Here is a 12,769-nt window from a genome sequence, read left to right on the forward strand (position 1 = left end):
GTCTGTGAGTGGGTGTGAGTCTCTGAGAGGGTCTGTGGGTCGGTGCACAAGTCTCTGAGTAGATTTGTGAGTGGTTGAGAGGGAGTACGAGTAATTCTGTAAGTGGGTGCATGAGTGTCTGACTTTGTGAGTGGTTGTATGTGTCTGAGTTCATCTGCTAGTGAGTGCCTGAGTGGGTTCTGCTCATTTTCTACTCTTTTTCTGTAGGCCTGGGCAGAGCTCATGGAGTTTCACTCCACAGAATTCCACGCAGTTACAAAAAAACACTGCCAAATTCCGTGGAGTTCTGTGAGCAGGCGGAGTATTGCTCGGACACCCCCTAATGAAGTCCCTTTGGCTGCTGAGGGTCGTTGGGGATCAAGAACCCCTATTGTCCCCGCCAGTTAGTCCCACACAGCAGGACTGCTGAGACCTAGTTGGAGACCCTGCACCTTTTCTCAACCACTCTGCAAACGCGCCTCCTGGCACACTACAGGTTGGAGGATTTGACTCCCCTTGTCTGCTGAGGGTCTTTGGGGGCCAAGAACCCCTATTGTTGCAATCAGTTAGTCCCACACAGTAGGACTGCTAAGATCTTGTTGGAGGCCCCACCCCCTTTCTCAAACACTTTGCAAATGAACCTCCTGGCGCACTGCTGGTTGGGGAAGCAGTCTAGGGGTGAGCAGGCAGGTTAACTCTGCTCCTCTAGCAGTTGGCTGAATTTTTGCCATACTCTGCAGGTCAAGCAGAGTGGCACAACTCCATAAACTCTCTTTTTCGGCTCCCTTGCTGCTTGTTTCTGACATTTATTTTGCCACTTTCTACTAATTTCCTACCTTTATCTTGCCTCTTTCTGCTAATTTCTGACTTTTATTCTGCTCTTAATGGTCGTTTTACACCTTTATTTTCTTCTTGCTTGTGTCTGCCTTTTCTGCTTGTTTCTCACCTTTCTTATGCCTCTTTCTGCTCGTTGCTGACCTTCATTCTGCCTCTTTCTGCTCGTTTCTCACCTTTACTTTGCCTCTTTCTGCTCAGTTCACACCTTTATTTTGCCTCTTTCTGCATGTTGTTGACTTTTATTCTACATCTTGCGGCTTGTCTCTGACCTTTATTTTGCCTCTTACTCTTTTTTTCATGCAGTACTGCGGGGTGAGCATCAAAGCCCCCACAGTTCCTGCCTGCTCCCCAACTCCTGCGGGAGCTGGCATTGCTCTCACAGACAGGGAGCCGCAAAACATGCAGCTCCCTTTCTGTCAGAGCAATTCTTTTGTCTGTTTCCCTTCCCGCTGACAAAAACTCTCAGCATCTCAGCAAGCGGGAGCGGTTTCATAGCTCCCGCTTGCTGAGAAAAGAGTTAATGTATACTCTGACGGGGGGGGAGCTGTCCAAGCTCCCACCAAGTCAGAGCCAGCCATGGGGGGAGGGGGGGGGGCAGGGGTGTACCCAGGGCCATTATTGCCTCCTCTCCTTTGATCTGCACGGGCCGGACCCAGGAAGGTTGTGGTCCCTGGGGCTGCATAAGGCCCGGGAGGAGGGGGCGCGAGGTCCCTCTCCCATTTAAAAAAAATATATATTTGACCCTGGGGAGGTGATAGTCACTGGGGAAGTCCGAAGGGAAAGTGTTATTTAGTCCCCGGGGAGGTGGTGGTCCATGGGGCTCAGGGGGGGGGGGGGGGGGAGGTCTGCACGGCCCCATCAATCTTAGCTCTGGGGAGGTGGTGGTCCCCAAGGATTATAGAGTCCATGGAGGTGGTGGTCCCCGGGGCTCAATAACCCCTATCACAAAATGGCCTAAATGTATTGATGTGACATCAAAAATATCTATCACAAAACGACCTAGTTTTGCAAGGGGGCCACCTACGTTTTTGGTCCTGGGCTCAGCGGCCATCTGGGGAAACCTTCCAAACCCACACATTTCTGAAAACTAGACACACAGGGGAATCCAAGGAGGTGTGCCTAGCGTGGATCCTCCAATGTTTTCCTATTCAGAATCCACTGAAAACCTCAAATGTAGCTGGGGAAAAATCTTATTTTCCTCACATTTCTGTGTGGGGAAAGTAGTGGGACCACGGTCTGACAAATTTCCTACCACCCAGTGTACCCAAGGTCTCCCGATACAAATGGTACCTCACTTGTGTGGGTGGGCCAACTACCTAAGGGAAGGGCCCAAAACATATTGTGGCGACATCAAAATGATCTATCACAAAATGAGCTGGTTTTGCAATGGGGGCATCTGCGTTTTTATGTCCCGGTCTCTGCCGCCATCTGGGGAAACCTACCAAACTCACACATTTCTGAAAACTAGACCCTCAGGAGAGTCCAGGGAGGTGCGACTTGGGTGGATCCCCAACTTTTTCGTACCCAGAGTCCCCAGCAAATCTCAAATTTAGCAGAAATAAAATCAAATTTTTCTCACATTTCTGTGTGGGTAAGTTGAGGGATCACCAGTCTGACACAAATTTCCTACCACTTAGTCTGCCCCCAGGTCTTTTAATAAAAATGGTACCTCACTTGTGTGGGCGGGCCAAGTATCCGTGGCACGAAAGGGCCCAAAACGTATATTGTAGAGACCTCAAAATGATCTATCACAAAATGAGCTGGTTTTGCAATGAAGGCACCTGGGATTTTTGTCCTGGGCTAGGCGGTCATCTGGGGAAACCTATCAAACCCACACATTTATGAAAACTAGACACTCGGGAGAGTCCAGGCAGGTGCGACTTGCATGGATCCCCCAATGTATTCCTACCCCAAATCCAGAGAGGTGGGGGAACGTGGGTTGGTAGGAAATTTGTGTCAGCCCAGTGAGCCTACCACATTCCCATCCAGAAATTTGAGAAAATTTTGATTTTTCCTCACATATTTTTGAGGGTTGCATGGTATTCTGGGTAGGGAAAACATTGGGAAATACACGTAAGTCACACCTCCCTGGACTCCCCCAGGTGTGTAGTTTTCAGTAATGTTTGGGATTGGTAGATTGCCCTAGATGGCCGCCGAGTCAGAGATCAAAAACATAGGTGACTCCCTTGCAAAACCAGGTATTTTTGTAAATCGAGAATTTTGAAGTCTCCACAGTACATTTTGAGCCGTTTCCTGTCACGGGTAGTAAGCCTACCCACACAAGTGAGGTACCATTTTTTATTGGGAGACTTGGGGGAATGCTGGCTCGGTGGAAGTTTGTTGCTCCCCTTTGGTTTCAGAACTGTCCATCACTGAAATGCGAAGAAAATGTGTCCCCCCCCAAAGTTCGAAGAGGGTTCTGGGTAACAGAACCTGGTGAGTGCCAAACAAGTCACCCCATACTGGATTCCCCTTGGTGTCTAGTTTTATAAAAATGTACAGGTATGCTTGGTTTTCCTAGGTGCCGGCTGCTCTAGGGCCTGAAATCCACAGCAAGGCACATTGCGAAAAAAGGTTCAGTTCCTAGTCGGCTTTCTGCTCCAAGATGCCCCCCAAGGGGGGCAGAGAGACTGGTTATTTTTTGGGAGGAGTGGGGGCATTGTTATGCCCATTCTGGACCCCCCCCACCCGTACGTACAAAAAAGTCAGCGTAATCGCTGGTGTCTAGTGGGCTCTCTGCCCCCCTCCCCCCCCCCGGCGGCAGATCAGGGGCTATTGTTCCCAACTGCCTTCTAGGAGGGTCAGAAAGCCTGTGGCATTTTTTTGAGGGGGTGGGGGCAATGGCATGCCCATTCTGGGCAGCCCCCACCCCTGAACATTGAAAAAACAATTCCCTGGTGCCTAGTGGGCTTTCAGTCCCCCGGGGTGCAGATCAGGGGTTATTACCCCCATTTGCTTCCCAGGGGCCCCCACAACTATGTAAAATAAGAAATCCGTGGTGCCTAGTGGGCTTTCTGACACTCCCCCAGGGGGCAGATCGGAGGCTATTGCCCTTATCTGCCTCCTGTGGGGGGGCAGAAAGACTTTTGCAGGTACTGGAGGAAAGGGTGGGGGCATTCACATGCACATCCTGGTCAGCCCCATCCCCAGACCTATTAATAAAAAAAAAGAATCCCTGGTGCCTAGGGTGCCCTCTGCCCCCTCCGCCCGGGAGTGGGCAAAAATACTGATTGTGCCTTTTTTGATAGGGTTAGGGGTCAAAGGCCCTTGCCCAAGGGGACGCTACACCGTCCCTGGTGCTAGTGGGTGGATCCCTGCTTGGGGTTCATTCTCCTGGGGCGATCCCAAGCGCGATCCACTAGGGAAGGGTACCATTGGAAAGGGGAAGATTCTCAGCCTTTCCAACAATACCTATCCCGTGCTCGGGGGGGCTGAGATAGCCCCACGAGCATCGAAACATTGAAACAAACTAAGTTTCATTTTCAATGTAATAACGACAGAGCACCAGGGTCACTGCATTGAAAATTAAAAAAAGGCTTAGTAGTGTCAGGAAGCTCTTCCTCAGCTCCCAAGGCCCAAAAAAAGGAAATTCCTCTGCTGTTTGCTGCAGAGGGATTTAGTGGGCCTGTGCACATGACAGAATGGTTCCGTCATAACCACCGAAAGGGTTAAACAACAGTTCACAAATCCATCCTCATAGACACACATGAAATCCATTGTCCATCATCGACATCAGTCTAGTTCTTAGTAGACAGTGACTTGTGCGCAATTTGTCACCCTTGAGCTGATGCTCAACAGTTTCATGCCATCAATGTGCTGTTCATGCAGTATGTTTAAAAATAAAAGATAATGGTCTAGAATTCATGGCTATATTGGCATGAATATATTAGCATTCAAAGAGTGCATAATAGCACATCTCTGTGCCGCTGAAGTAATCTAGCATGGGATATTAAAGCTGCTACTGGTTTTGTTTGCCTATGGTATTTTGCTCACCAATACTGCGCTTGTTATTTATATGATCCCCCAGTGGAAAAGTAGAGTTAAAACATAGCTGTTTTGCAGAATGGTATTTGAAGGCTCACTTAATTTGTACTTACTGTAATGAAGGGCATATCGGTTATCAACTCGACCACCCCATGAGTGATAACAGAGCAGCCGGTAGTGTAGATGTACATATGGTGACATGGGCGCGTTGGAATCATAATGCCGACTTGTGGGTGGTCCCCGTAGTGGCATGTCCTAGCATGCCGCCCTTGCTATCAGACTTACTTCGTCAGGATTGCGTTTGGGTTGCACCTACCGGGGCGCCCTCCACTGCTGTCATGTGGGGGCAGGGTCTCTCTGTACACAAGCTGCTGTTACAGAGTAAACAGTGCGTGATGACATATGCCTGTCAACCCATCTCCTGGGAACTACAAAAATGCTGGGTATTGTAGTTCCACAGTCGTCGGCCTCTCTCCCTCCTACGGCGACATGGTCGGCAACAAAGCCCTCCCGAGGGGCCATATTATACAAGTGCCCTAGGGGCGCAACAAACATTTGCACCCGCTTTACCTACCCCGGGGCACTTTGGTATTACAGAAGGAGCCGCAGATGCTTGTGCGGCCTCTTTTGTAATACTGATATTGCTGGCGCACATAAAGCCCCAGCACTATCTTCAGAGGCCGTTCCCTCATTTGCATGGGGCGTGCCGCATGCAAATGAGGGAATCATTTTGGATTAAGTTCCCTTAAGTGACTTTTCTCGTGTTTTGCAGTTTTTGGAGGATATACTTGAGGAACGAACCTCCCTTACTCTCCCCACAGGGATTGATTGAGAACATTTAAGCAAGTCAGAGCCCCAGAGGAACACTGAAGCAAGCCAGAGCTCTGAAGGAACACTATAACAAGCCAGAACCCTGGAGGAACAGCAGAGCAATCCAGAGCAATAGAGGAACACCAAAGCTAGGCAGGAGCCCCGGAGGAACACCAAAGCTAGGCAGGAGCCCCGAAAGACCACCAAAGCTAGGCAGGAGCCCCGAAATACCACCAAAGCTAGGCAGGAGCCCGGAAATACCACCAAAGCTAGGCAGGAGCCCGGAAAGACCACCAAGGCAGGAGCCCCAAAGGACCAACAATGCAAGGCAGGAGCCCCGAAGGACCACCAATGCAAGGCAGGAGCCCCGAAGGACCACCAATGCAAGGCAGGAGCCCCGAAGGACCACCAAAGCTAGGCAGGAGCACCGAAAGACCACCAAAGCTAGGCAGGAGCCTCGAAAGACCACCAAAGCTAGGCAGGAGCACCGAAAGACCACCAAAGCAAGGCAGGAGCCCCCAAGGACCACCAATGCAAGGCAGGAGCCCCGAAGGACCACCAATGCAAGGCAGGAGCCCAGAAGGACCACCAATGCAAGGCAGGAGCCCCAAAGGACCACCAAAGCAAGGCAGGAGCCCCAGAGGATCGCTACAGCAAGCCAGGCAACCTGAAGGAACACTAAAGCAAGGCAGGAGTCCCGGAGGAACTGCAAAGCAAGCCAAGAGCCTCAAAGGAACACTAAAGCAAGCCCGAGTTCTGGAGGATCACTAAAGCAAGCCAGGAGCTCTAAAGGTGCACTGAAGAAAGACTGGGCCCCAGTGAAACACCAAATCATACAGGAACCTTGGAGAAACACCAAAGCAAGCCAGAGTCTCAGAGGAACACTAAAACAAGCCAGGAGCCCTAAAGGTAGACTAAAGCAAGCCAGAGCCCCGAATGATCACTAAAGCAAGCCAGGAGCCCCGAAAGCTCACTAAAGCAAGTCAGGAGCCCAGAACAATCACTAAAGCATGCCTCAGCCCTGGAGAAACACCAAAGCAATCCAGAGCTCGGGAGGACCACCAAAGCAAGGCAGGAGCCCTGAAGGACCACCAAAGCAAGGCAGGAGCCCGAAAGGGATCACTAAACCAAGCCAGGAGCCCTGCAAGAAACACCTAAGCAAGCCAGGAAACCTGAAGGAACGCCAAAGCAAGCCAGGAAACCTGAAGGAACGCCAAAGCAAGCCAGGAGCCCCGAAAGACACTAATGCAAGGCAGGAGCAGTGAAGGACACTAATGCAAGGCAGGAGCCGTGAAGGAACACCGAAGCAAGGCAGGGGCCGTGAAGGAACACCAAAGCAAGGCAGGGGCCCCGGCGGACCACCGAAGCAAGGCAGGGGCCCCGAAGCAAGGCAGGGGCCCCGAAGCAAGGCAGGGGCCCCGAAGCAAGGCACGAGCCCTGAAGGAACACCGAAGCAAGCCAGAGCTCTGGAGGAATACTAAAGCAAGCCAGGAGCCCCAAAGGGATCACTAAAGCAAGCCAGGAGCCCTGGAAGAAATGCCAAAGCAAGCCAGGAAACCTGAAGGAACGCCAAGGCAAGCCAGGAAACCCGAAGGAACACCAAAGCAAGCCAGGAGCCCCGAAGGAACGCCAAAGCAAGCTAGGAGCCCCGAAGGAACACCAAAGCAAGCCAGGAGCCCCGAAGAAATGCCAAAGTAAGCCAGGAGACCCAAAGGAACACTAAAGCAAGGCAGGAGTCCCGGAGGAACTACAAAGCAAGCCAAGAGCCTCAAAGGAACACTAAAGCAAGCCAGAGTTCTGAAGGTGCACTAAAGAAAGACTGGGCCCCAGTGAAACACCAAAGCATACAGGAGCCTTGGAGAAACACCAAAGCAAGCCAGAGTCTCAGAGGAACACTAAAAAAAGCCAGGAAGCCTAAAGCAAGCCAGAGCACCGAATGATCACTAAAGCAAGCCACAGTCCAGAAAACTCACTAAAGCAAGCTAGGAACCCCAAAGGAACACTAAAGCAAGCTAGGAACCCCAAAGGAACACTAAAGCAAGCAAGGAACCCCAAAAGAACACTAAAGCAAGTCAGGAGCCCAGAACAATCACTAAAGCAAGTCTCAGCCATGGAGGAACACCAAAGCAATCCAGAGCTCGAGAGGACCACCAAAGCAAGGCAGGAGCCCTGAAGGACCACCAAAGCAAGGCAGGAGCCCCGAAGGACCACCAAAGCAAGGCAGGAGCCCCGAAGGACCACCAAAGCAAGGCAGGAGCCCCGAAGGACCACCAAAGCAAGGCAGGAAACCCGAAGGAACGCCAAAGCAAGCCAGGAAACCCGAAGGAACGCCAAAGCAAGCCAGGAGCCCTGGAAGAAACGCCAAAGCAAGCCAGGAAACCAGAAGGAACGCCAAAGCAAGCCAGGAAAGCAGAAGGAATGCCAAAGCAAGCCAGGAGGCCCGAAAGAACGCTAAAGCAAGGCAGGAGCCCCGAAGGAAGACCGAAGCAAGGCAGAAGCCCCGAAGGAAGACCGAAGCAAGGCAGGAGCCCCGAAGGAAGACCGAAGCAAGGCAGGAGCCCCGTAGGAAGACCGAAGCAATGCAGGAGCCCCGAAGGAAGACCGAAGCAAGGCAGGAGCCCCGAAGAAAGACCGAAGCAAGGCAGGAGCCCCGAAGGAACATCGAAGCAAGCCAGAGCTCTGGAAAACTACTAAAGCAAGCCAGGGCTCTGGAGGATCACAAAAGCAAGCCAGGTGCCCCAAAGGAACGATAAAATATACCAGGAGACCCGGAGGAACACTAAAGGATGGCAGGAGTCCCGGAGAAACTAAAAAGCATCCCAGAGCTCTGGAGAACTACTAAAGCAAGCCAGGGCTTTGGAGAACTACTAATACTAAAGTAAGCCAGGGCTCTGGATGAATACTAAAGCAAGCCAGGGCTCTGGATGAATACTAAAGCAAGCCAGGGCTCTGCATGAATACTAAAGCAAGCCAGGGCTCTGGAGGGATACTAAAGCAAGCCAGTGCTCTGGAGGGATACTAAAGCAAGCCAGTGCTCTGGAGGGATACTAAAGCAAGCCAGTGCTCTGGAGGGATACTAAAGCAAGCCTGGGCCCTGGAGGAACAACAAAGCAAACCCTGGAGGAACACCAAAGCAAGTAAGGAGCCCCGAAGGAAGACTAAAGGAAGGCAGGAGCCCCGAAGGAACACCAAAGCAAGTCAGAGCCCTGGAGGAAAAGCAAAGCTAGTCAGAACTCTGGAGGAACACTAAAGCAAGGCAGGAGTCATGGAGAAACGCTAAAGAAAGACCGTGCCCTGGTGGCACACCAAAGCAAGCCAGAGCCCTGGAGTTGCACCAAAGCTTTTTCCATTGAGGAAGAGGATGACCAGTGGCAGAGCTCCAGTGCCTCCCAGTGAGGAAGCTAATCACCTTTAAGGCCTTATATTTGGCTCACAAGGATCTGTATGGAATTGTCAGAAATACATAAAAACTAGATTCAGGTGGTATATTCCAAAAAGATTGCTGTGATTTGCCGACTTAAGCTCAGTAATCACTCCTAGAACACTTGCCAACTCGGGAACAGACTGCCCATTTGTCTTAAAAATCAACCCAATTTGCAGTTTCCGGAAATATTAGAAAAACTTGGGAGGTTCTCACTCTTTATAGTTCTACTGCTTCCCCATTAAAGGTCATATGGTATTAAATCTGGAAGTAGGATAATTCTAGTTCCAAGATGCCCTAGGGCATTTGCACGCTTTAATCTCAAATCAAACCAAACAGCACTAATTTCTTGATGCATGGTTGTGAGAAAGTGACTCTGTATATACTGTTCCCAAATAGGTACAGGGTGTACAGAGTCCACAGTCCCCAGAGGTTTGGCAGAGGCTAAAGTTAGATATAACCTTACTCTCTAAAGTGGTAGCTTGGTCGAGCAGTAAGGCAGTATCAGAGGACAGTGTAAAGCATTTGTTGCACACACTCTGCCAGCAAATGGTCTCACACACTCAATAACTGAACTCTAGGCCAATGGTTTATATATAAAAAATATCTGCTTGTTTTATTTTAGAACCAACAATAGGTATTAAAATATACTTTCTCAGAATGAGATGCTTTATATAAATACTTTTGCAATGTGCAATTGACTTTTGTAGAAAGTTACAAGTGGTTGCAATAGGCAACACAATTTTAAACACAACAATGTATTGAGTTCAATGGAAGTTTCAAGTTATTTGCCACCGATTACTTTTAGGATTACTTTTGGAATTCCAGGACTGGATCCTAGATTCCGTCCTGGGTCAGTACTTGGAATCAAGTAATAAAAGTCGACTTAATTACTGTGATGATTTTTAGACAATATTTTGCTATTTTAAAAGTTGACACTTAAAAAATATTTCATAGAAAACAGTCAATGATTCCCTATGGCAGAAAATTCAAGTTGCAGGTATAGTATGTTCTCGTTACTTTTGTAATCCAGTAGTGGGTGCCTAGACTCAGTACTGGGACCTTTATCCAAAACAGGTAAGTAATTACGTTTTCAGATATTATACGATTTTTAAAGAATATTTAAAGATTGCAGAAATTGACACTTCAAAGAAATTTCACAGAAAAACAGTCAATGATTTCCTATGGGAGAAAATTGGGTTAGTGGTAAGTACAGTTGTAAGTATTTTTCAGAGTCACTGCTGGGCACCAAGATCCAGCACTGGGAGCTCACCTAAGAGCAGGAGAGTATTTTTTACTCGGCTGATTTTTGGTGAATATTTTAGGTTTTGAAAAGTCCACACTTAGAAGAAATTTCAGGAAAAGCCAGTCAATGTTACCCTATGGAGAAAATTGAGTTATCGGTTTAAAGGGAAGTACTCGACTGGCAGAGTTAAGGTTCTGGGCATAGACTCGGGTGTCTCCCAGGGTCAGGTAGGTACAGTTGGTTCACCCTCAGCGGCACAAGGTCGGGAGGGTGCAGAGAGAGTTAGGCCCAATGTTATCCTATGAGAGGTAGGGGGACCATGGTTGGTGGCTGCTGACTAGCAGGCCACGCGGCTGTGGGAGCTGGGCTCCTGGTAACTTACTCAGGGCAAGTGGGGAAGTAGATAGGTGTAGAGGTTGCACTGCCAGGGCCACTCGGGCGGCTGGGTGCAGGGTACTTTTGAGCCTTCGAGCGCTCAATTGATTTCAATGGGAAATCTCCGGTTTAGAAAAAGACTGCAAACTCAGGGACTAAGATTCTTCAGGTGCCACCACCACTTCAAGGGGTAATTTGGGTAGTTAGAGGAAAGGTAGGTACCCCGGGATTGGGCACAGGGGCCTGCCTCTCTCCTGTGGGAGGGGGGCAGTAGCCTAGTCCCGATAGGGTAGGCCGTCCCATCTTCAAGATGACGAGAGCCCGGAGATGTGCTTCACCTCGCCTCCCCCACCTGAGGGGTGGGGTTGGCAGGCTGGCACATCCCCTGTCCTTATTTGGGGTTTCCGGCCAAGCTTCCCGCCAGAGTGAGGTGTTGCAGTGGCCTGGGGAAGCTCACAGAGGCGGCATGCCTTTGAAGCTTCCCCCTGCCCATCCTGGGGGAGGAGATTTAGCACCTCGCCCAGGATGTGCATTGTTGCAGGTCCAGGAGAGGAGGGGCTCTCCTACCCAGGGGTCCAGCAACATGTCTGCTGTGTGGCAGCCTAGCCAGCCTCATAACAGACGTGGATTGTAGGTTAGGTTTTAGGGGGCATCTCTAAGATGCCCCCTGGGGTGCTTGGTACATTAAATCCCACACTGGCATCAGTGTGGGTTTAATGTGCTGAGAAGTTTGATACCAAACTTCTCAGTCTTCAGTGTTGCCATTATGATGCTGTGGAGTTCGTGTTGGACGAGCTCTCAGCACCATGTACTCTTAAATGGCAGCACTGCACTTACAGTGCCCAGGAATGGACCTGGGTACTGTAGCGGCACAGGGCTCCTGTGCCCACACCATTGGCATAGGGTGGCTGATGTATGCCATGGCAGTGTAGGTGATGGGCATGGCACACAGGGATGCACCCCGATGCACCCAGACACCCAGCCTGCAAGGGCAGTGTGTGTGTGTGTGTGTGTGTGTGTAAGGGTACAGGGCCTCTAAGGGTGGCACAATGAGTGCTGCAGCCCTTAGAGGCCTTCCCTGGTCACAAGGCCCTGGGTACCATTTACCAGGGGTTGACATGTGGCCAGGGTTTGCCAATTTGTGTTTTGTGTTTTTAGGGAAGAAACATAGGCCCTGGGCACCTGACTGGCAGGTACATTCAGCAAATCAGCAAAAAGTAGGGGCATACCATGCAAGAAAGATGGCACTTTGTCACACAACCCCCCCCCCCCCCCCACCCAAACAAAAGGTGATGAGACTAACCTTGCCCTATGGAGTCTTCATTGTCTAAGTGGAAGAACCTGGAAAGTCCATCTGCATTGGCATGGGCAGTCCCTGGTCTGTATTCCACTTCAAAGTCTATTCCCTGTAGGGAGATGGACCACCTTAGTAGTTTTGGAATGTTCCCCTTTCATCTGCATTAGCCATCCGAGAGGTCTGTGGTCAGTTTGAACCAGGAAGTGAGTACCAAACAAGTATGGCCTCAACTTCTTCAGGGACCAAACCACAGCAAAGGCCTCCCTCTCAATGGCACTCCAACGCTGCTCTCTGGGGAGTAGCCTCCTGCTTATAAAGCAACAGGTTGGTCTTGGCCTTCATCATTGGTCTGGGATAGGACCGCTCCTATCCCTAGCTCAGAGGCATCAGTCTGCACTATGAACTGCTTGGCATAATCTGGAGCTTTTAGAATTGGTGCCGAGCACATTGCTTCTTTCAGGCTGTCAAAAGCCTTTTGGCAACTAACTGTCCTGTTAACCTTCTTGGGCATCTTCTTGGAGGTGAGTTCTGTGAGGGGAAGGGGGGGGGGTCACAATGGACCCATATCCCTTCACAAACCTCCTGTAGTACCCAGTCAAGCCAAGGAATGCCCTGACTTGGGTCTGGGTTGTTGGAGCTATCCAGTCCATGATGGCCTGGATCTTGGGTTGTACTTGGCCTCCACCTACAAGGTGGCCCAAGTACACCACAGTGCCCTGCCCTATCTGGCATTTGGATGCCTTGATAGCGAGACCTGCATTTTGCAGAGCCTCTAAAACCTTCCCAAGGTGGATCAGATGATCCTGCCAGGTGGAGCTGC

This window comes from Triturus cristatus, chromosome 12 (assembly GCF_964204655.1).
Source record: "Triturus cristatus chromosome 12, aTriCri1.1, whole genome shotgun sequence".
Classification (NCBI taxonomy): Eukaryota; Metazoa; Chordata; class Amphibia; order Caudata; family Salamandridae; genus Triturus; species Triturus cristatus.